The following is a 25,524-nucleotide window of genomic DNA, read 5'->3' as shown; positions in this document are numbered from 1 at the left end:
TATATTTAGGGTAAATACCGTATGTAGTCCTTATAACTTTAATAACTTTTATTTTGACCTCTAATTAATTAATTAAGGATTAATTACATTAGTAACACCTAGTTTTCATAATATTTCAAACTAGAGCTTTTAATCTTGATATGTCATAATTTAGTCACCAATTTTAATTATAAGTTTTATTACTTTTTATATTTAATTTTAATTTTATTTATTTTACTCATTGTTTATTTATATTTTAATTTTATATGTTTAAATTATTATTTTCATAATTATGTTATTATTATTATCTTATTCATATAAATATATACCTATATTCTTTTAAATAATAATGTTTATTTATTTTCAATATCAAAGAAAATGGTAGTCTTAAAACAACTGGATGTCCTATTCTGGTATTTTAAATAATTAAACATTATAAAAATTATAATTTAGTTTTATTTAAATTATTTAAATTTTAATATTTATTTTTTAATATCGAAGAAAAGAGCTGTCTTAAGGCACCTAGAAGTCATTTTCTGATATTTCTAAATAAATAAATATTTTATTTATATTTTAATAGATTTTCTTAAAAATTATAGTAATGAATTTGAAATTACAGAATTATAAATTAAATATATTTGAATTCTTAAATTCTATTATTAGAGACAATTTATAATTAAAAAGTACCAATTTTGGGCGTTATAGGGGTGCTAATCATTCCCTAAACGTAACCGATCACGAATCCCTTTTTATTATTAAAAAGAACGAATTTTTGGTTAAAACGCAGACCAGTTTATCTTTTAATCGATGTTTTGTTAAAAACTCTTTTAAATGATGATTTTTAGGTATTCGACCTACCTGATCAAAAAGGCCAATGGCGACTCCCAAATTATTTTAAAAAAAACCATTTATTCACATCACTTTTCCCGCCAAGTAAAAAATTCGTGCCCGGACGAAAACCGGTTACGACAGCTTGGCGACTCCGCTGGGGACCCTTTCAAGCTTTTAAATCAATTATAAATTGTCTCTATTAATTATAAATTAAAAATTCATATATTTAATTTATAATTCTTTCTTTTCAAATTTTTTTATATATACTTATTATTTTCATAGTATTTATATATATTATTTCATTTTATTTGCAAGCATTTTATTTCATTATTTATTTATCTGTTAGAGGTTTGAACATTTCTCCTCACACACAACACTTGCATTACATAAAGCTCTATAATTGAGTTTGTCCCTTTTAAGTGGGAGTGAAAGCGACGTCTTCGTGAGAATTTATTCTCCGTGTCAGACCTAGCAAATAACTTTCGGGGTTCATATGCTCTATGTCTTCGTGAGAATTTATTCTCTGTGTCAGGCATAGAGAAGTGTATCCCCTCGAATTGAACTCGATCCATTTTAGTATGTGATGGACTAGGATTGAGGGTTTGGCAGCCCAAGGGGGCATCAACAAGGACAGTTCGAGTACATTTACCCTTAGGACCAAAACCCTTCATATAATGAACCCTAGAAATTCTCCTGATCTAAGACAGTACTGAACCTCTGCCTGTAAGTGTACACAAAGGAGAAATAAGCTCTAGCTTTTAATTTATTTCCTTTTCTTTTTCCTGAATAAATGCATGCGAACTAGAAATCATGTGGTTAGGTTAAATTTTCCAAATAAAGCATGGAACTAGAAAGCATGAAGTTAAGATTTATACCTTGATAGATAGATTTTTTTCCATTAGTTGGTACTAACTATTATATTGTTTCTTATTTTTTCATGCATGTTACATTGCTCTAATCTGTTCACATTGATTTCTTTTGTTTGCATTGCATGATCATGGCATAATCAAAAGGTGTTTACTGGAAAGATTGTTCATCATATTGGAAAGAAATCGTAAATGGACAAAAAGTTTTATGATCAAACAAAATATGATGCGGCCAAGAAAAGGAATCCTGAGGGAACTCCAAGGATAGATGAGAGCTATGCACCTAGAGATCGTATGCCCATTGTAGAGCAAAAGGAGATACGAGAAATAAGAGAGCAGATGTCCAAGATGATGGATAGAATATCTGTTTTGGCCAAAAGAGAAGAGATTCCTGCACAGAAAGAGAGAGAGCTCAATGAACTGCAATGTCATATACACAAGGGACTTCGGATCTTAACCAACTTGAGAAATTACAGACAGTCATCATTCGTATTCACAAGTCATCTGGAGATACCAAAGAAATGATGACAACTGTAAAAGCTCCCAGAGAAGAGAAGAAATCATGTAACTTGAAATCATCGAAGTTTAGTCTGCTCCCGGCATCTAAAACTCAGGTTCAATCCAAGACAAAAGGCGGTTCTCATGTTGATGCTATACCTATATCATATAAAGAGTTGTATAAAAAGTTACTTGAAGCACGAGAAGTGGCTCCATATTATATAAAACCGTTCCAACCTCCATATCCGAATTGGTATAACATCAACGTTTATTGTAAATATCATGCTGGAGCTCAAGGACATACTATTGAGAATTATATTGCCTTCAAACGTCGAGTCCAAAGTCTTTGGGATCATGGAACCTTACAATTTATGGTAAATTAACGACCTAGTTTGGTAACCGAAGGTCCTGCTAGATTAATACCAAAAGTCTTCAAAGGTAAGAGTATCAGTAGGGGCGTCCAGAGAGAAGAAGATTTGCTGATGTTTGAGGCTCAAATACGTCATTTGAAGATTGAAAACGATAAATTGAGCACCAAAATGAAAACCATACATGAAGATTTCCAGAAGGTCAGTCAAGCCTTTCAAAATGCTGGCATAGGAAACACCCCAGAAGAGTAGATAACAGGGATCACCAAATTGAAAAAGAATTGCAACATAAATGAAGGACGAGTCAAGAAGTTTTCTCATGGTTTACGATTTGCAGAAGAAAGACTCAATACAACTGTCATGAAATCGAGAAAATATCAAGTCTACAATCAAAGGTTAAATAGTGCTATGACCAACATGGAAGCATCATATCAGATTCATCAGCTTGAGATCGATACTGAATTAAAAGCCACTATGGCCAAGAACAAAACATTGAAGAAATGTGTAGATGATTATGAAGATCTTGTTCAAGAACTTCTTGGACAGAAAGGTTCTTTTACAAAGGAAAATGAGCAACTCCGAGAAGTGACACAGAAGATGAAGGAGAATGTCATGGAAGAAGTTACAGTCCAAACAAGCAATATGTCCCTTAAGCTGATAGACTAATTTGGCTTTGGAGAAGTTAGGAATGAAATATATCCCTATATGTAAAGTTTTGTTTGATGTACCGAAACTTTTGCGTTCAATGAAATCTGTTCTAAAATGATCACTCTTGAGTAACACCTTTTCATGCATGTATTTACATTTTGTATCTGTGCATTTTCATTTTGTATTCTTACTTTTTATATCTTTGAATTGCATATTTTGCATTTTTATTTTTGGCATTTATGCATTTTCGCATTTACATTATTTAAAGTACTGTTATATACATTAAATATAAAAACATGTAAGTAATTAATGAAAGGTTTTGTAACAGTAAAACCAAGGTCATTCATTCATTCATTTTACTTTACCATCATCATGAAAATAATGGAGCAATCTTATGAGGGACTACAAGATCAGTGGCCAGAACAATTGACAGGGTTACCTCAGGATATAAGGAAAGAAACATCAGATTCAGTACCAGATGGATCAAATCAAATTATTCAGTGTATGGCATCTGATAAAGAAGAGATAATTGATAAAGAGTTACCATGCTATCAGATTGAAGAGTCGAGAAAGATAACATACTATGGGGAATCCCAATTGAACCCAAAGAATAGCTTTGTTCATTATTCACAATATGAGGAAAGATTCGAGATGATGGATGAAGCAATCAGAAATACGAAATGTGTTGATACTTCCCACAAAGAACTAGAAGCAAGAGAACTCAGCTTGGTTCCAGATTTGACCATCCCCCATGAATTCAAAATGCCTAATTTTGAGAAATATGACGGCACCAATTGTCCTCTAATCCACCTGAGAATGTTTTGCAGAAAAATGGAAGGATATTTAAGTTCTGATGATTTGTTAATTCACTCTTTCCATGATAGCCTCGTTGGCCCAGTAGTAGTATGGTACAATCAGTTGACCCAAGAACAAATCAAGAGATGGGTTGATCTAGCTGATGCATTTTTAGGACAATATCGGTATGTTAAAGGCTTAGCTCCAACACGTATGGATCTTCGAAGAGTAAAAAAGAAAACCAATGAAAGATTTCAAGAATATGCCTTAAAATGGAGATGAGTGGCATCACAAGTTCAACATCCCATATTAGAAGAAGAAATATCACGTATGTTTCGTGATTCCCTTCCAGCTCCTTTCTTCGAGTTAATGCAGGCAAATCCGACAAAGGAATTCAAGAATCTTGTGACGAGTGGAGATTTAATTGAGAATGTAATCAGTGAAGAAAATTCAAAAGTCACATCCAAGAACCCGACGGATCAAAAAGCGAAAGCAGATGATGTAAATGAGTGTCGTATCCAGAGTCCTCGCAATTGCAAAAGAAAAAGAGCAAGTAATTGTTCGGATCGACCAAAGAAAGTCATGCGATCAAGAAAAACTTTAGAAGTGTTCCAAACTTCCATTTCAGACTTGTATCCTCATTTGGTTAAAGGTCAATACATCACACCAAGACCAACTAAAGTGACATCAAACCCTTCTGCTCATAGCTATGATCAAAATAGTGTTTGTAATTTCCACTTGGGGGTAAAGGGGCATTCTACAGGCAATTGTAGGCCACTGTTAAAAGAAATTGAGATGGTTGTTGACAAAGGGGTTTTGACACAAGAAATGATCAAGAAATGGGGGGGGCAAATGAATAAAAGAACCCTGATTCTATTACATACCCAACATTATAGGAATAATGTGTGTTGCTTTTATGGTTATGAGCAAGGAATCAAGTTTTAATCTTGAAATTCTTGAGTATCAGGTAGATTAAGTATTCTTTTAATTTTTCAAGAGTTATAGATCTTTGGCAAGTGATAAAATTATACATTCCATCCAATGCCAATTACTTGATCCTTGCTAAAACCAAATTTTGACCATACATTTATCTGAGACTCTGAAGAAACATCTCTACCTGTTTTTGAGACACCAACTCTAGATGTTTACCTTCTCGGATAGAGTTGGTTGGTTTATGATATTATCCCTTCCACCATATATATGACCTCAAAAGTCACACATTTATCCTTCCAAATATAAAACCATACAAACCAAAAAAAAACACCCTCAAAAAAACCAAACTTTCAATTATCAGTGAATCTTCCTATAAGAAGAGATGAGATGAGGCATCATGGACCAACTTATCGAAGATGATTTCAAGTGATTGGGACATACTCAAAGAAGAGGTGATTGATTGAAATAAATATATCATGCATTAATTACATTATTTTCATGTAAATAAAGTTAATCTTAAATATTCACCCCTGTGGATACCTCTTTTTACAAAGGTTTCTGTGTATGAGATGATGAACTGCATTGTTTCATTTATCCTTTAATATATATATATATATATATATCCTTTATTGTCCCCATTTGAGCCTGAATAATTTTTCTTCTAATTCAACCCTAACCAAAGATTACCCTCTACATTGGGGGCAAGGAAAAGGATATTGGCTGACAAGAATAAAGATTGTCAATACAGTTTTATTACGAAGACAAGTTTCCATGAAGTCAAGAAAGTTTTGAACTACAAGGTATGTCAAATACAGAGTGCTTGAAGATCAATCCAATCAAGAATAATGGAAAATCTCCAAAATGCAAAAGGAAAATGAGGTGCTCAAAGCAATTGAAGTATTATACTCATCTAGCAAAGAAAGGAAAAAAGAAAAAAAGGAAAGAAATAAAAATTAAAAAAAAATTGAATCAAGATGGGTGACTTATTGAGCCTCAAGTTACAAGATTGATCAAGTACGAACAAGAAGAGCAAGAAATACTGGAGATATGAGAAAATGGAAATGAATCCAAAATTTGGCAGTTTAGAGGGATCCACATGCTGGAAAAATCCCCAACAAAGCAGATCCAAGTTAAGCAAGGCAAGGTGAAGGCATCATAATAAATTGATCTTTGGTTTGATTACCCTTAAACACTTATTTGGGCCTTTTTATCCCTTTCTTTCGTAACCATAAGCCATGTCCTACGTTACGTACCTGAAAAGTCCATTCTAATCTTACATGGATTTCTAAGTGAAAGAGAATATCTTCATATTTCATTCCGCCTTTCAAGATTGATTTTTATTTGTAAAAATTGGTTTTTAAAATCTTTAATGCATGATATAAAAAATGATAAAATGGGGGTTCAAGATGTAAATTTTTAAATAACATCTTGAAACTAAAGGAGGATTCATGTTGAAAACCTGAAAAGGCGGCTCGAATATTGAATGGTGCAACAACTACATAAGAGACGATCTTAAGCTCTTAATGAAGCACCACACATCCCAAAGATGTTCCTGAGAGTCAGACACAAGAAGTATCTCTATGATATGAGCATAACAACGAGAAATATCTCTACAAGATGAGCATAACAATCATTTCTTCAAGTTAACCCAAAGAGATATATATGATGGACTAACCTGAGAGACCTACTTTACCAAAATCAACCTACACCTCAAATCAATCAATAATTTTGACACTTGCCATAGAACTATGATTTTTGAATGATTTAAAAGTGTAGTTGATTTATTTGATATTCATTAAATTCATTGTTTATGATTTGATTATATTGTGAACCTGGAAGGGGTAATACTTTACAAAATTCTTTCATTCTTCAATAAAGAAAGGAGAAAAAAACATTTTCAAATAGGACAGTCTCAAATAAGGAATGTTCTTGAAGCAATTGAAGCAATTCTACCTCTGCTGTAGAAAAAGAATGAACGAGGCCAGAATAATGAAGCACTTCATATTTTTTAAGGCAAGTGGTCCAAGAAGCCAGAAAGTCTAGAGAATTGAACTTGTGACACTCTCCTATGACATTATTAGCAGCTCATCAAGAAAGATTATCGTTTATCTCATGCTGAGGGAGATAAGCATCACCAGACAGATTATTTTCCCCAACCATCAATTCATGTTCTCTAGAAGATTACATCATAGAACCATGAACAAGTCACTACCTGCACTCTGGTTATACCGTGCTGGCTCAAGTCTTGATACATCATTGTTACTTCTTTCATGCCGATCATTTTCTTTGTCAAGATGATATCCATTATGCCCTTCAGAAGATTGCTGAATTTAAGATTGAGAACTTATGGCATAGAATAAGACATTGGAACAGATTCTACACTTGTATGCTGTATAGGATTCCAAAAGTTGAGATAACCAGTTTTACCACCAACTAAACCTTTCCATGGTTAGGGAAGAGTGGGATATGGCAGTGTGTATTTTGAAGCAGCAGTAGAGATAGTCACTGTAGCAGTCATTGCAAGAAAATGCACCAACAAAAATCTTTTATTTCATCCTGATGATATTTATTTCTTCTAGTAAGGTTGTTACGCTGGATGTCACCGACAACAAGGTCGAATCCGCCAAATCTACTCATCAATTGCTCCAACCAATCATCATTTAGCTCTTGCACATTTGTTTTCAAAGGTATACCAAGACAGTAGAAGGCAACCTCTGCATCACTGATTCCAGAGAAAAGAGACATGACATTGATACCACCGGGGAACATGTCTCTAGCAGATCCTCCTCCTCGTGTATGGTTTTTAGGGAAACCTAGAAGCATTTCCACCTCATCAAGTTCAAATGGAGCAACTTTATTCCTTCCAACCCATACTAGATTCCATTTTTGGCATTCATCAAGAATATACTTATGGACACTCAAAGATGGCTCATCATCACAAGCTTCAAGAGCCTTACAGATCCTTTCTGTCAATTTGGCACTTCCTGTACATGTTGGTAAACAGTTCAACTTTCTTCTTGGATCCCAGGAAGGCCATCATTTCTTTGTCAATGGAAAAATATCATGTATAGTGCGTGGAGAAAACAAAATAAGAGGAAATCTGTTCTCAATTGGCAGATTATGAATATAGCCCATTTCCAGTGTAGCAGCATGAAAATGCTTCGAATCTACAAATTCTGGCTCTACATCGAATAAGTACTGTGATATTCCAGTCCAAACATTAACTGGAGCAAGTGCCACATTTGCTCATAGTAGAAATAAGGAGACCCAATAGCATCTTCTGGAAGTATTCTTTGAGTTATCTGATCTGATTTGGTATGAACCCCAAAACCAATCATTAGATTTAAAAGATGAATTTGCTCATAGTAGAAATAAGGAGACCCAATAGCATCTTCTGGAAGTATTCTTTGAGTTATCTGATCTGGTTCGGTAGGAACCCCAAAACCAATCATTGGATTTGAAAGATGAACTGCATAATCGTCTTCATTAATAAGCTTCTTTTCAAGCTTCATATGCTTCTTTCTTTTCCAAAAATCATATCCCAAGTTTCGCCTTTGCTTGTTATTAGGGTCATTGCATAATTGCTTCATATCTTCTACCAGAAGAAGTGCGTCAGCAGCCATTTGAGCAGCACATATAAAATATGTCAACTTTGCAATTGATAAATCCGGACCACATCTCTCCATGGCTATTGAAGCCTCAACCTCTGAATATCCTGTTTTTGTCAAGTATAACAGTTTATTCTCCTCATCAGAATCAGAATTCAGGATTTCCTCGGTATTAGAAAGAACTATCAATATCTGTGAAATCATCCTGAAAGATCGCTTCATAATCAGATGAGTTGTTATCAGAATCAACATGTTGCATGGGTGTGGATTTTTCAAGAGCCTGTACCACTGTATATGTAGTCTTGCCAGTACATCAGATTACTGTTTGCATAAATTGGTTTCTCTCCTATGGAAAAGTATATTTCAGAGATGGCCTTCACTGAAAGATGATAAGCCATTGTGTCAGCCTGGAACGGATAACCAATTTATTTTTACTGCTCTGTCTGACTAAATCCCTCCAGATACATAAAATGGTCACCTCATTCAAAATAAACATATCTCAGATGTTTCTGTCATAATGATTGAGTAATTCTTAAGTTTGTGACAACATGAAGAGATTTCCTCCAGTTACTTGACAATACTACTGTTTAGTGATACCAGAATGAGAGAATTCAAGATAAACAAATTTGGGGCACGAATAAAGCTACAAGTACCCATAACAGTGCATTGTCAAAATTGGACTCATAAGGATCATGATATTCCAGTCAAGCATACATTGAGAGTGAATCAGAAGCATAATATTAAGGCATCTCAAAAGCCCAATTCAGATAGATCTAGAGGGCATCTTAAGGGCCCATTTTCAACCAGAAATAGAATATTGGGGAATTTTGAAGGCTCACAACAATATAAATATTTTGGCATTTTTGGAGGCTCATCTCAACAATAAATAATGTGAACACACTTTTAATATTTGTATCAGCAAATGTTTGGGCATTTTGAAGGCTCAGATCAGCAAGAAGAAAATGATAGGGCAAGCTGAAAGCCCATTTCAATCAGAATTAGTATTGTTGATGCATTTTTAAATATTTGTATTAGCAAATGCTGGGGCATGCTGAAGGCCCATATCATCCTGTGTTAAAGATCATTAATTTGAGAAAATATTTCCAATGAGACAGAAAGATATGAAGAATGAAAATGATAAAACAGTGACAGTCAAGCTGACTATATTGCTTCGTTCATCAGGCAGTTGCATTAGGGTCCTGTTGTTGAACAAATATCTACTCAGCAAGTATGGTTTCAAATACCCAATCTTCTTAAACCATGTGTCACATGACAGTGTGTTTTTTGATAAACTACATCATGGTTGCATGAATAAAGATGGTCCCCAGGTAGACTACTCGATCCAGGGTTCAGTTCCTCAAGATTTCAGCTTTGAATTTTGTATTATATGTATCGGTGATGATTGAAATATTTCTTTGGGATTCCTGGCAGTTAGTTACAACCATACTGTTGGGATTACGAAGCTGTTTTTCACAATAGTTTTCGCTTAATCGATGACATTGGAAAGGGAGACTCGACTCACTTACATTACTGTTATTCCCGCTATTACTGGGGTTATCATTACCAGCCAGGCTGAACTGAATTTTTATCTATTTTGGGTTTTATCATGTGTATTTCATCCCCAGCAGCAAGAATTTCAAGGATATCTTTCTGTACATGGATCCTATAGCTAAAGTGTTTCTACTCTCTACAATGGTCATTACAGAATAAAACGTGATCAGTATTACACTTGCCCTTGCCCGAGATGATATCAAGATCAATTAGTGTCTCCTATTCAATTCGACACCAGCACATTTTGTGAATTTGACCAACTTTTTTTGGTCATACCAGTATTTCACTTGTATTCCCATTGAGTTTTGTTCTCAAGTGGTTTTGTGACATCATACAAAAACTTTGAACACCATGCAAAAAGCTTTATTGACCAGCAATTCGAGCAGAAGCCTCAGGAGATGAAGAATGTGTTGTCAAATGTTTTATGAACCAGCGATTATGGTGTTGAACCAATGTTGTTATCATATGGTTTTCCTTTATTGATACAAGATGAAGATTTTTTTCCACAGAAGGAGAACTGAAATTTTAAACAAGAAATTAGTGGTACCAACTAAGGTTGAACTACAAGTTGTTATTAAGCATCTCGACATGATATGGTCCAAGTTGCCTTATTCGAGATCTGATTTAAATGTGGGGACATGAAAGGAATTGAGATAAATTCTCCTTATGATGTGTTTCAAGAGTCAAATCAGAACAGACTCTACTCCCCTAATTAATCCCTGTTGAGTCAGGCATATCTACATCTACATTCTTCAAAAATGATAGATTCTCTTTTCAAAGATGAAAGATTCTCTTTTTAAAGATGATAGATTCTCTTTTCAAAGATGAAAGCTTTATGGGATTTCTACACAAGTCCAGACAAAGAAAGCCGGTGTTACCGAAGACAAAATGGGACATCAAGGTCATAGCTCTGACTACGGCAAGAGTTCCACAAATGAAACATTAGATTTAAAAGATGAATTTGCTCATAGTAGAAATAAGGAGACCCAATAGCATCTTCTGGAAGTGTTCTTTGAGTTATCTGATCTGGTTCGGTAGGAACCCCAAAACCAATCATTGGATTTGAAAGATGAACTGCATAATCGTCTTCATTAATAAGCTTCTTTTCAAGCTTCATATGCTTCTTTCTTTTCCAAAAATCATATCCCAAGTTTCGCCTTTGCTTGTTATTAGGGTCATTGCATAATTGCTTCATATCTTCTACCAGAAGAAGTGCGTCAGCAGCCATTTGAGCAGCACATATAAAATATGTCAACTTTGCAATTGATAAATCCGGACCACATCTCTCCATGGCTATTGAAGCCTCAACCTCTGAATATCCTGTTTTTGTCAAGTATAACAATTTATTCTCCTCATCAGAATCAGAATTCAGGATTTCCTCGGTATTAGAAAGAACTATCAATATCTGTGAAATCATCCTGAAAGATCGCTTCATAATCAGATGAGTTGTTATCAGAATCAACATGTTGCATGGGTGTGGATTTTTCAAGAGCCTGTACCACTGTATATGTAGTCTTGCCAGTACATCAGATTACTGTTTGCATAAATTGGTTTATCTCCTACGGAAAAGTATATTTCAGAGATGGCCTTCACTGAAAGATGATAAGCCACTGTGTCAGCCTGGAACGGATTACCAAGTTATTTTTACTGCTCTGTCTGACTAAATCCCTCCAGATACATAAAATGGTCACCTCATTCAAAATAAACAGATCTCAGATGTTTCTGTCATAATGATTGAGTACTTCTTAAGTTTGTGACAACATGAAGAGATTTCCTCCAGTTACTTGATAATACTACTGTTTAGTGACACCAGAATGAGAGAATTCAAGATAAACAAATTTGGGGCACGAATAAAGCTACAAGTACCCATAACAGTGCATTGTCAAAATTGGACTCATAAGGATCATGATATTCCAGTCAAGCATACATTGAGAGTGAATCAGAAGCATAATATTAAGGCATCTCAAAAGCCCAATTCAGACAGATCTAGAGGGCATCTTAAGGGCCCATTTTCAACCATAAATAGAATATTGGGTAATTTTGAAGGCTCACAACAATATGAATATTTTGGCATTTTTGGAGGCTCATCTCAACAAGAAATAATGTGAACACACTTTTAACATTTGTATCAGCAAATGTTGGGGCATTTTGAAGGCTCAGATCAGCAAGAAGCAAATGATAGGGCAAGCTGAAAGCCCATTTCAATTAGAATTAGTATTGTTGATGTATTTTTAAATATTTGTATTAGCAAATGCTGGGGCATGCTGAAGGCCCATATCATCCTGTGTTAAAGATCATTAATTTGAGAAAATATTTCCAATGAGACAGAAAGATATGAAGAATGAAAATGATAAAACAGTGACAGTCGAGCTGACTATATTGCTTCGTTCATCAGGCAGTTGCATTAGGGTCCTGTTGTTGAACAAATATCTACTCAGCAAGTATGGTTTCAAATACCCAATCTTCTTAAACCATGTGTCACATGACAGTGTGTTTTTTGATAAACTACATCATGGTTGCATGATTAAGATGGTCCCCAGGTAGACTACTCGATCCAGGGTTCAGTTCCTCAAGATTTCAGCTTTGAATTTTGTATTATATGTATCGGTGATGATTGGAAATATTTCTTTGAGATTCCTGACAGTTAGTTACAACCATACTGTTGGGATTACGAAGCTGTTTTTCACAATAGTTTTCGCTTAATCGGTGACTTTGGAAAGGGAGACTCGACTCACTTACATTACTGTTATTCCCGCTATTACTGGGGTTATCATTACCAGCCAGGCTGAACTGAATTTTTATCTATTTTGGGTTTTATCATGTGTATTTCATCCCCAGCAGCAAGAATTTCAAGGATATCTTTCTGTACATGGATCCTATAGCTAAAGTGTTTCTACTCTCTACAATGGTCATTACAAAATAAAACGTGATCAGTATTACACTTGCCCTTGCCCGAGATGATATCAAGATCAATTAGTGTCTCCTATTCAATTCGACACCAGCACATTTTGTGAATTTGACCAACTTTTTTTGGTCATACCAGTATTTCACTTGTATTCCCATTGAGTTTTGTTCTCAAGTGGTTTTGTGACATCATACAAAAACTTTGAACACCATGCAAAGAGCTTTATTGACCAGCAATTCGAGCAGTTGCTACACTGATATCCAGAGGTAACCCTGGCAATAAATGATGAAGTGAAGGAATACCAAGTTCACCACTTTGAAGACAAATGAAGATTGCATCAACATTCATGCATTCATAAGAATATCTTTTACACAATAGACAGTGCATTACATTGATACATCTGAGTGCATTCAAACATGAAGTTTTACAGATCTTCGGAAGAACAAGAACATTCATGGTAAAAAAATACCTTACAAGAAGAAGGTATTCAAAACCGCAAATATAGGAATCATGCAAACATCTGAAGAAGAGATGGAAGCAATCCATAAAAATTAGCATTATCTTGAGATTGGGGCATGTTACCCAATCAACATGTTATTTCAAAAAAAAAATAGAATGAGAAAACGATTTTCATAGTTTCTCATTTTATCTTTTCTAAAATGAAATTGTTGAAAAGTAAGAAAACGATTTTCTTAGTTTTTTTTACTTAGTAAACTATTTCCAACAGCCTTATCTTGAGATTGGGGCATGTTACCCAATCAACATGTTATTTTGAAAAATAATGAGAAAATGATTTCCATAGTTTCTCATTTTATCTTTTCTAAAATGAAATTGTTGAAAAGTAAGAAAACGATTTCCTTAGTTTTTTTTTACTTATTAAACTATTTCCTACATCTGTAAGTCCTACAGTGCATGATGTTTCCAAAAAGCCTTCGGGAGCTTTTTGATGTTTTCAAACCTTCGGGTCATCTGTAAGTCCTACAGTGCATGATGTTTCCAAAAAGCCTTCGGGAGCTTTTTGATGTTTTCAAAGCCTTAGGGTCACCTGTAAGTCCTACAGTGCATGATGTTTCCAAAAAGCCTTCGGGAGCTTTTTGATGTTTTCAAAGCCTTAGGGTCATCTGTAAGTCCTACAGTGCATGATGTTTCCAAAAAGCCTTCGGGAGTTTTTTGATGTTTTCAAAGCCTTAGGGTCATCTGTAAGTCCTACAGTGCATGATGTTTCCAAAAAGCCTTCGGGAGCTTTTTGATGTTTTCAAAGCCTTAGGGTCATTTATAAGTCCTATAGTGCATGATGTTTCCAAAAAGCCTTCGGGAGCTTTTTGATGTTTTCAAAGCCTTAGGGTCATCTGTAAGTCCTACAGTGCATGATGTTTCCAAAAAGCCTTCGGGAGCTTTTTGATGTTTTCAAACCTTCGGGTCATCTGTAAGTCCTACAGTGCATGATGTTTCCAAAAAGCCTTCGGGAGCTTTTTGATGTTTTCAAAGCCTTAGGGTCATCTGTAAGTCCTACAGTGCATGATGTTTCCAAAAAGCCTTCGGGAGCTTTTTGATGTTTTCAAACCTTTGGGTCATCTGTAAGTCCTACAGTGCATGATATTTCCAAAAAGCCTTCGGGAGCTTTTTGATGTTTTCAAAAACCTTCGGGTCATCTGTAAGCCCTTCAGTGCATGATGTTTTCAAACATTTTCATCCTACTCAATAGAGGCCAAATGAAAAAATTATTGTCTTTTTCGTCTTTACTCTATTCTAGTTAACACAAGAATGAGCAAAGAGGGGCAGCTGTAGACATTAATTTTTTCATAATAATAAATTATTAATATATTATTATTATTATTATTTATTAAATATATATATATATATATATATTACAAATTACATCAGAGGCCCAATCCAGTACAGGCCCGATCAACTGGCCCAGTAAAACCTAAACCCTTTAGGGTTTGTAATATTTCAACTAGGGTTTCTAAACCCTAGCTCCCAGCCGCCGTTTCCAGAAGCCCCGCGCGGCGCCGCCTCATGTTTCCAGAAGAGCCCAGCTGCCACCTTCAGGTGTTCCACCCCGCTGTAGCCACGACATCACCGCCTCTTCGAAAACTCCAGAAACATCACACCGGCCGTCCACGTCTCAGCTATGGGGTGAGTCACCACATAGTTTGGTGACTCACCAAAGTTTCCACTCTTTAACCAGTCCGAGAGGAGCGCCGTGGTGGCTATAAAAGCCACCGTTACCTGTAAAATAAAGAACACACACAGCCACTGTAACATCCCAAAATACGGGTTAGTGACCAAAATTGTAAAATTTCAGAATATGGTGATTAAAGTGTAATAGTTTAATAGTTTAATGATTTGTTCAGAGATATTTCCTAAAAGTTTCTAGTAATTATCTAAAGAGTTAAAGGGCAAATTGGTCATTAGACTTGAAATTATAATTAAATGATATATATATGGATAAGGATGGAGACTTTTCCAGAAAAATCTATTCTCTCTTTTCCTTCTTCATTTTCTCTTCACGTGTGAAGCCAAGAAAAAGGTAAGTTGTCTCTTGAGTTGTTTATGTGCTAAAATTTAAGTTTAGTTTTGATTATTAGATGCTAAGTAAGATTAAGGAAGGATTAATTTGCTTTAAAACAACAAAATGAAGAGTTTATGAGGATTTAAAGATTAGGAGTTTTTGAATGAAATATTGAAATAAAGTGTATATTGAGAATTGAAAGTTGAATTTGACTTGTCATCAAGTTAATTAAGGGATAGGAAGTGTTAGAATAGGAATTTGAACATGTTGCAAAACTAGTAGAATTTTTGTAATTACATAGGAATGACTAGATTTGAAGTTAAAGGAGTGATTATGGGATAGAAATAAGTTTAAGTATGTGTATTAAAGTTAGGAGTATTAAAGGAAGTAAAATAGGAAGGTTTGAGTTGAAAATTGATGATTTTCGAGCTTAGAATACAATTTCTGGGCAGAGGGAACCGATACCCTATGAATGGGAATCGATTCCCCTTCATGAACGAAAAATTTCCAGAATGTTAAGGGGGTACCGATTCCCCTGGGGGGGGTATCGATTCCCCCCTAAATGAAAATTCAGAATTTGATTTATTAAACCGGTTTAAGTTATTAACATCAAGTTTAAAGTTTAGGCTTCTGATAGTTGTTTTGAAATGATATATTTATGTAGATATTGAGCCTAAACAAGATCCGGAATAATCAAAGGATTATAATCGAGTCAAAGCAAGGCTAAGGTGAGTGCAATTTAAATTGTACTTATGTGATTGATCAAGCATTGGCTTGCGATGAGTCAATGATAAAGTTACTATGGTAAGAAGTAACTTATATAATGTTATGTGATTACTCTGTATGCATTAGTACATAGAAATGGATGTATGTTTATATGTTACATGATTTACATGCTTACATGAAAATGCAACATATGATATTGGATATGTGTTTACACATACATTTGGTATGTGATAGAAGAGAAGGAACATGTGATTATGAGATCAAGGGATTACACGTATATGTGATACGTGACTGAAAAGAAACGATATGTGTTTATAAGAGTAAGAATATGAATAAGTAATGTGAACGGTCATAAATGATAATGCCCATGTTATGTGAGCTGAGAGCTAGGGGTATAGTTGGCATGCCAAGAGTCGAGGGTTACCTATGTTCTTCGGAACATATGGACTGTTTACCTATGTTCTTCGGAACATATGGACTGTTTACCTATGTTCTTCGGGACATATGGACTGTTTACCTATGTTCTTCGGAACATATGGACTGATTACCTAGGTTCTTCGGAATCTATGGACTGGTCCTTCGGGACATTGATCGAGCTGTTGTGACAGCATAGTGGTGCACAACCTCAATGTACTCACATACCTTGAGTTCTCGAAAGTATACATGGGCTAATACATGGTCTTTACAGAGAGTAAATAAATAAATTGATTTGCTGCTATGTATGATTTGTTGTGAAGTAGTATATGTATTTATACGATAAAAAGGTACTAAAAGTATTTATATTATCTCAGGTTATCATGTATACTGAATTATATGCGACTCGATTGAATTCATAGATTGAATGTTTATATTTATGAGAAATGCATTACTGTTATTATGTTTTGCTTCACTAAGTCTATGACTTAGCGTGTAAGTGATTTACACGTAGGTACTGAGAAGCAGAAGGATCAAAGCTAAGTTCAAGGTAACAACATATCTCTGCACAAAGACCAGATCAGAAGTAAATTACACAGTATGTATTATTATGATAAATAGGTTGGCATGTAAATAAAGTAAGTAAATTAGGTATTATGCTCTGATCGAGTTTTGTAATCTTTTACTTATATATAGATAAGTACAAATGCAAAGAAATGAACTGTTAAAGTTTTACGAGTGTTACGTACAATTTACGAAAAATCACTGTAACAGGTTACTGTATTACTGTTCATATCGTATTTCACCGTTCATAAAGACGTTTTTATCTCAAATTTTGATACCACACACAATTGAATAATATTTGACTGTATTTTCTTAATATAAATTCAAAGGTTCAGTACTTTCACAAGAGTAAAGGTTTTGAAAATGTCAATGTGACATCTCGGACCCGTATTCAAGTCGGGTACGGGTTGGGGTGTTACATTTAATGGTATCAGAGCTACGGTTTAGCCGATTCTCGGCATAAACAGGAGTCTAGGGTGTCTTATAATTTATACATGCCAACAAAATAGTGAAAACTTCTGATCTGGTATAGTAATGAGTATGTTGTTTTGCTAATAGAACGATATGTTTATTCTTAATAGATGTCCGGACATGATAGTTATAGAAGTCAAGCGGGAGATGATCGGCCCGCTGAGAGCAGTAATTCACCTGCCCTGGCCAGGCAAGGTGAAGAACAGACACCTTCTGGAGTGCCTGTAACTGATCAAGATGTGTTCTTTAGAACATTAGATGCGGTATTGACGCGTTATCAACCTCCTGTTACTTCAACTCCAAGAATGAATGTTGCAAAGGAGTTGAAGGGTTTAGGAGCTACAGAGTTTAAAGGTGAAGCCGAAGAAGGTCCTGTTGCTGCGGACCTTTGGCTTAATGATGTAAAAATTATGTTAGATGGACTCCGCTGTTCTAATGTAGAGAAGTTAGATGGAGTGGTCTCTTTGCTTCGTGGGCAAGCGAGAATTTGGTGGACAAATGTCACTTTGAGAATGACCCATGATCAAGTGACATGGTCTTTGTTCTTAGAAGAGTTTAAGCATAAGTATATAGGAGACCAATTTATCCGTCAAATGAAGCAAGAATTTTTGAATCTGAAACAGATGAATCGCACAGTGTATGAGTACGAGTGCGAGTTTAATAAGTTAAGTCGTTTTGCGGCTGAGTTGATTCCAACAGAGAAGGATGTGTGTGAGTGGTTTGTAGAGGGCTTGCACCCAAGGTTGAAAGAAATGTTAATAGTATTGAACTTGTCCTCATTTCAAGAGATAGTAAATCGTGCTAAAGCTCTAGAGAGAGCTCAGAATGAAAGGTTTGGGGATCAAAGAACCCAATCATCTAAAAGAACTGGGGCTTTATCGAGTTCTGCACCACCCAAGAGGGGTAGAGATTCTGGTACTCAGTCTCAGACAAGGTCTGGAGGGGAAGAATCCTCCGTTAGAGAATCAAATCAGAGGAAAGTTAGACAGACCCAATCAGTAGGGTTTGGTGAGGACAGAACCCAACAGAGACATTGTCAGACTTGTGGAAAATATCATGGTGGAATATGTAGGGTAGAATCCGGAGCTTGTTTCCGATGTGGTGAAATGGGACATTTTGTGAGAGATTGCCTATTGGGGAAAGGAGAACCAGTGCAGTCTGAACGATCTGTTATGATACCTGGGAGAGGGAGAAGGAGAGGAAGAGGTAGGAACCAATCTGAATCTTCTACTCAACAAGAAATACGCTCCACTGCTCGAATGTATAATATTAATACCAATGAAGATTTTGATGATCCGGAGATAATAGCAGGTATCTTTCTAGTGTGAAATAAATACATTATGATAATGATTGATTTAGACTTGCATGTTTATATATTAGTAGTAAATGGGTGAAAGAATTGAGAATTCGGTTAGAAATTATTCATAGTAATATGACAGTGATATATATATATTAGGGTACAGTGTGTGGATAAGTAAGATTGGAATTAAACCAGTAGTATAATGTTAGAGGATTTATATCGTTCTGAAATAGAATAGTTTCTTTGCTGCATTGATGAAATAAGTCATAGAGGATGATTCTTATAAGGAGATTATTAAAAGATCGAATGATGCAGAATATTGTTATAGGAAAGTTTAAGAGTATGTACATCAGTGATTTACATTATAGATGGATTATTGGTATGGAGTGATGAAACTAGAGGTTACTGTCTATATAATGAGTTACATTATATGGATTTTAAGAAAGGTGAAATTAAATTGCCTTAGAGATGTGTAGACAATATCTTATCTCCTGGTGCAATGAAAATTCGAGGACGAATTTTCTTAAGGGGGGGAGATTTGTAACATCCCAAAATACGGGTTAGTGACCAAAATTGTAAAATTTCAGAATATGGTGATTAAAGTGTAATAGTTTAATAGTTTAATGATTTGTTCAGAGATATTTCCTAAAAGTTTCTAGTAATTATCTAAAGAGTTAAAGGGCAAATTGGTCATTAGACTTGAAATTATAATTAAATGATATATATATGGATAAGGATGGAGACTTTTCCAGAAAAATCTATTCTCTCTTTTCCTTCTTCATTTTCTCTTCACGTGTGAAGCCAAGAAAAAGGTAAGTTGTCTCTTGAGTTGTTTATGTGCTAAAATTTAAGTTTAGTTTTGATTATTAGATGCTAAGTAAGATTAAGGAAGGATTAATTTGCTTTAAAACAACAAAATGAAGAGTTTATGAGGATTTAAAGATTAGGAGTTTTTGAATGAAATATTGAAATAAAGTGTATATTGAGAATTGAAAGTTGAATTTGACTTGTCATCAAGTTAATTAAGGGATAGGAAGTGTTAGAATAGGAATTTGAACATGTTGCAAAACTAGTAGAATTTTTGTAATTACATAGGAATGACTAGATTTGAAGTTAAAGGAGTGATTATGGGATAGAAATAAGTTTAAGTATGTGTATTAAAGTTAGGAGTATTAAAGGAAGTAAAATAGGAAGGTTTGAGTTGAAAATTGATGATTTTCGAGCTTAGAATACAATTTCTGGGCAGAGGGAACCGATACCCTATGAATGGGAATCGATTCCCCTTCATGAACGAAAAATTTCCAGAATGTTAAGGGGGTACCGATTCCCCTGGGGGGGGGGTATCGATTCCCCCTAAATGAAAATTCAGAATTTGATTTATTAAACCGGTTTAAGTTATTAACATCAAGTTTAAAGTTTAGGCTTCTGATAGTTGTTTTGAAATGATATATTTATGTAGATATTGAGCCTAAACAAGATCCGGAATAATCAAAGGATTATAATCGAGTCAAAGCAAGGCTAAGGTGAGTGCAATTTAAATTGTACTTATGTGATTGATCAAGCATTGGCTTGCGATGAGTCAATGATAAAGTTACTATGGTAAGAAGTAACTTATATAATGTTATGTGATTACTCTGTATGCATTAGTACATAGAAATGGATGTATGTTTATATGTTACATGATTTACATGCTTACATGAAAATGCAACATATGATATTGGATATGTGTTTACACATACATTTGGTATGTGATAGAAGAGAAGGAACATGTGATTATGAGATCAAGGGATTACACGTATATGTGATACGTGACTGAAAAGAAACGATATGTGTTTATAAGAGTAAGAATATGAATAAGTAATGTGAACGGTCATAAATGATAATGCCCATGTTATGTGATATGAGAGCTAGGGGTATAGTTGGCATGCCAAGAGTCGAGGGTTACCTATGTTCTTCGGAACATATGGACTGTTTACCTATGTTCTTCGGAACATATGGACTGTTTACCTATGTTCTTCGGGACATATGGACTGTTTACCTATGTTCTTCGGAACATATGGACTGATTACCTAGGTTCTTCGGAATCTATGGACTGGTCCTTCGGGACATTGATCGAGCTGTTGTGACAGCATAGTGGTGCACAACCTCAATGTACTCACATACCTTGAGTTCTCGAAAGTATACATGGGCTAATACATGGTCTTTACAGAGAGTAAATAAATAAATTGATTTGCTGCTATGTATGATTTGTTGTGAAGTAGTATATGTATTTATACGATAAAAAGGTACTAAAAGTATTTATATTATCTCAGGTTATCATGTATACTGAATTATATGCGACTCGATTGAATTCATAGATTGAATGTTTATATTTATGAGAAATGCATTACTGTTATTATGTTTTGCTTCACTAAGTCTATGACTTAGCGTGTAAGTGATTTACACGTAGGTACTGAGAAGCAGAAGGATCAAAGCTAAGTTCAAGGTAACAACATATCTCTGCACAAAGACCAGATCAGAAGTAAATTACACAGTATGTATTATTATGATAAATAGGTTGGCATGTAAATAAAGTAAGTAAATTAGGTATTATGCTCTGATCGAGTTTTGTAATCTTTTACTTATATATAGATAAGTACAAATGCAAAGAAATGAACTGTTAAAGTTTTACGAGTGTTACGTACAATTTACGAAAAATCACTGTAACAGGTTACTGTATTACTGTTCATATCGTATTTCACCGTTCATAAAGACGTTTTTATCTCAAATTTTGATACCACACACAATTGAATAATATTTGACTGTATTTTCTTAATATAAATTCAAAGGTTCAGTACTTTCACAAGAGTAAAGGTTTTGAAAATGTCAATGTGACATCTCGGACCAGTATTCAAGTCGGGTACGGGTTGGGGTGTTACAGCCACGGAGAACAAGAAAAAACCAGAGAGAAAGAACCGAAGATAACCACAAAAAAAAGAGGAGACGGAGACCAACTAACAGCAACCAAGAGCCACAAACAACCAAAAACCAACAAATATTAAACCGAAAGAGAAAGAACTTACCAAAGAGGACTCCACGGTCACCGGAGAAACAACAAACATCCACGAGTGACAAAAAGATTCGAAATACTCTTAAGGTATTTTTGTAGATCTACATATGTTTTATATAAGAAGAGGGTTGGATTCGGTTTTAGATCGTTTCGATCTATCTTTTGAGAGGGTTTTATATTTTCCGACCATCGGTGACGGTGGCCGGCGACAGCAATCGGCGCCTGAGCATGGTTGCCGGCCGGAAATCGGCCTTCCTCCGGTTGGAGGAATCTAGAGAGAGGCGAGAGAGTTTTTCTTCTCTCTCAGCTAGAGAGAGAAGAGGGAAGATGAAAATGAGAAGCTGGCCCTTAAGGGCCAGCCTTTTGGGGATTTTAAACCCCTCCCCAAACGACGCCGTTTTGAGGGAGGGGTATATCTGTAATTCCTCGCGTGGGTAAACTATACCCGCTGTCACCACAGTTTTGTAACTCTTCATTTTGGTCACTGCAATCAAATCTTGAACCTTTTAATTCGGTCTTTCAATTTTATTTAGTTTATAATTTAGTCCTAGCCTGTATACTTATATATATTTAGGGTAAATACCGTATGTAGTCCTTATAACTTTAATAATTTTTATTTTGACCTCTAATTAATTAATTAATTAAGGATTAATTACATTAGTAACACCTAGTTTTCATAATATTTCAAACTAGAGCTTTTAATCTTGATATGTCATAATTTAGTCACCAATTTTAATTATAAGTTTTATTACTTTTTATATTTAATTTTAATTTTATTTATTTTACTCATTGTTTATTTATATTTTAATTTTATATGTTTAAATTATTATTTTCATAATTATTTTATTATTATTATCTTATTCATATAAATATATACCTATATTCTTTTAAATAATAATGTTTATTTATTTTCAATATCAAAGAAAAGGACAGTCTTAAAACAGCTGGATGTCTTATTCTGGTATTTTAAATAATTAAACATTATAAAAATTATAATTTAGTTTTATTTAAATTATTAAAATTTTAATATTTATTTTTTAATATCGAAGAAAAGAGCTGTCTTAAGGCACCTAGAAGTCCTTTTCTGATATTTCTAAATAAATAAATATATTATTTATATTTTAATAGATTTTCTTAAAAATTATAATAATGAATTTGAAATAACAGAATTATAAATTAAATATATTTGAATTCTTAAATTCTATTATTAGAGACAATTTATAATTAAAAAGTACCAATTTTGGGCGTTATAAAGGTGCTAATCATTCCCTAAACGTAATCGATCACGAATCTCTTTTTATTATTAAAAAGAACGAATTTTTGGTTAAAACGCAGATCAGTTTATCTTTTAATCGATGTTTTGTTAAAAACTCTTTTAAAGGATGATTTTTAGGTATTCGACCTACCTGATCCAAAAGGCCGATGGCGACTCCCAAATTATTTTTAAAAAACCATTTATTCACATCACTTTTCCTGCCAAATAAAAAATTCGTTCCTAGACGAAAACCGGTTACGACAATGAGGGAAAGGTAGTGCATCCATTCGACATCCTCCGGCCAGCCGATGTCTTCGAGTTTCTCGACGAGGCCTCCTCGATTGTATATAGCTGTCTTCGACGGCTCTGCCAACTTCACATCTTCTTGCTCCAATTCGGACTCGGATTCAGACTCTTCTCCATCGCTTTGATCATCCTCAACATTATCTTCCACATTATTCTCAGCTTGTAAGAGGCTTAAATCTTTGCCTCGCAGCCCGATAGCGTAAAAATCTGCCACAAAAAGGAGGGAAAATCATATGAACGACGAAGGCAAAGAAAATACTCGGAATTTAGAGCCAAAAATCAACATGAATTTAGCAGAAAACAAAGAACAAAACCAAGCTAATCCGAGAAGAAAATACATGTTGTATGTTCTCAAAACCTGGGCAAAACCCTAGCAACTTTGGATTTTTAAATCGTTTCCTTTAACTTTTCGGCTGGATTTTGATCTTTCAGCTGAGTGGGTTTCGATCTAATGGACTGTTGGTTGGATCCAACGACAAAAATGGCCTAATAGATTAGGTTGATGAGTTTATCCAAATAATATATTTTTATTTAAATTCATCGCGTCGAGGTGATGAGTGTCAATAAAATATATTGTTTATTAAATTTTGTCTGGTTGGAGTGACAAATTCCAAAAAAAAAAAATTTATTATAATTCATCATCTCGACACGACTAATTTTGTGTCACTCTAGCAAATGTCGTAATTCCTAAAATAAAAAATCTTATGTCGTATTGAGCTAAATAACTAACCCGTATATGGTATTGGGCCAAAAATACCGTGATCCAACTCTAAATGATTTATTGCCCAATTAAATTTTAAAAGCCCAGCACAAATGGTTGGTCCTTTCGCAAGTCTAATCGTCAATTCGAGCTTAAATGCAAGTTTTATATTATATTTACATGAAAGTTCTTTAAAAATTACGAAAATAGAAAAAATGATTTAACTATAACCTATGATAAATTATAAGAGAATTACACTAGGTGTATACATAGTTGTCTGATTATAACAATCATAGTTGAATAAAACTATATCATATCGAAAGTCTCCATATTTATTAATATCCTTATTTTTCTTTTAATTTATTTTTTTACCGAATAGATCGTACGATAAACTTTTCAGACCAAACCAAATATAGGTTGAATCACAAACTCGAACAAAATTCTAAAAAATCATTATTGTAGATTTAGAAGCCAAAGCCCAGCAGTTTTGGTCACCTTTTCCTTTTATTGTGGACATGTTGCACTTTTATTATCGTTTTTCAAACTTAAATAACGTGAAGATTAAGCCAGTCCGAAGGTACTATATTTAATATTATATTAGTACAATAAATAATTAGATTCAGTGGTTGGATTTTCACCCTACAAAAACAAATTGTATAAGATTGAAAACATGTGCACATATATACACCTAAAATTCAATGATTCTCCCACCCTTGATAGTGGAAAATAATGGTGGAAAAAGTACTTTTAGTTCACCTCCCTCACTTTACGCAACACAATCCACAAATGACATAAAATATGTTTCTATTGATTATTTAATGTTATGTCGTAAACCTTTTTAATCTTAACATAAAATTGTACGTTCGTCTCTATTCGTACGGAATTCACTGAAAATATAAAGAGTAAACATAAAATTGTACGTTCGTCTCTATTCGTACGAAATTCACTGAAAATATAAAGAGTAAAATTTTGCAGATTTTAGGGGGTGAAACTTCTACCTTACAAATTAGGAATATTAATTACTATCATGGGAAGGCAAAGGATCCAATTAGTTCTAATGGGTCCTTTTGTCCACACAATGTATTAAAATTTTGGATAAGTTATGCATTTAGTTTATAAATTATTAGTTTTTGACCTTTTTAGTATCTAAATTTTTATTTCTTTTAAATCATACTTTAGATATAATTTTAAAAAAATTAAAAGTTTAAGTATCAAAATTGATAGTTTAGATACTATACCCAT

General features: G+C 34.2%; 1 protein-coding gene and 1 pseudogene across 1 annotated transcript in view; both read right to left on the bottom strand.

Annotated features, from left to right (window-relative positions):
* LOC120184111 (embryo-specific protein ATS3B-like) overlaps positions 1-5,940 on the bottom strand; it is a 16,566-nt gene extending 10,626 nt beyond the window's left edge. Inside the window, exon 1 of the mRNA XM_039188667.1 lies at positions 5,937-5,940. The gene's annotated coding sequence lies outside the window, so the exon portion shown is untranslated. The remainder of the gene's footprint in view (positions 1-5,936) is intronic.
* LOC120184163 overlaps positions 1-25,524 on the bottom strand; it is a 27,483-nt pseudogene extending 1,959 nt beyond the window's left edge.

The sequence above is a fragment of the Hibiscus syriacus genome, unplaced genomic scaffold (genome assembly GCF_006381635.1).
Source record: "Hibiscus syriacus cultivar Baekdansim isolate YM2019G1 unplaced genomic scaffold, ASM638163v2 tig00112857_pilon, whole genome shotgun sequence".
Lineage (NCBI taxonomy): Eukaryota > Viridiplantae > Streptophyta > Magnoliopsida > Malvales > Malvaceae > Hibiscus > Hibiscus syriacus.
This window is presented reverse-complemented; position numbering and strand designations above follow the sequence as displayed.